The sequence below is a fragment of the Cyprinodon tularosa genome, unplaced genomic scaffold (assembly GCF_016077235.1).
Source record: "Cyprinodon tularosa strain WSP-4 unplaced genomic scaffold, ASM1607723v1 ctg342, whole genome shotgun sequence".
Lineage (NCBI taxonomy): Eukaryota > Metazoa > Chordata > Actinopteri > Cyprinodontiformes > Cyprinodontidae > Cyprinodon > Cyprinodon tularosa.
Genome location: NW_024039055.1, coordinates 435,678 through 436,387, shown reverse-complemented (window position 1 = coordinate 436,387; position 710 = coordinate 435,678).

Here is a 710-nt window from a genome sequence, read left to right as displayed (position 1 = left end):
CATGTACACTATATTGCCAAAAGTATTTGCTCACCTGCCTTGACTCACATATGAGCTTAAGTGACATCCCGTTCCTAATCCATAGGGTTCAATATGACGTCGGTCCACCCTTTGCAGCTAGAACAGCTTCAACTCTTCTGGGAAGGCTGTCCACAAGGTTTAGGAGTGTGTTTATGGGAATTTTTGACCATTCTTCCAGAAGCGCATTTGTGAGGTCGCACACTGATGTTGGACGAGAAGGCCTGGCTCTCAGTCTCCGCTCTAATTCATCCCAAAGGTGTTCTATCGGGTTGAGGTCAGGACTCTGTGCAGGCCAGTCAAGTTCATCCACACCAGACTCTGTCATCCATGTCTTTATGGACCTTGCTTTGTGCACTGGTGCACAGTCATGTTGGAAGAGGAAGGGGCCAGCTCCAAACTGTTCCCACAAAGTTGGGAGCATGGAATTGTCCAAAATGTCTTGGTATGCTGAAGCATTCAGAGTTCCTTTCACTGGAACTAAGGGGCCAAGCCCAGCTCCTGAAAAACAACCCCACACCATAATCCCCCCTCCAACAAACTTTACACTTGGCACAATGCAGTCAGACAAGTACCGTTCTCCTGGCAACCGCCAAACCCAGACCCGTCCATCAGATTGCCAGATGGAGAAGCGCGATTCGTCACTCCAGAGAACGCGTCTCCACTGCTCTAGAGTCCAGTGGCGGCGTGCT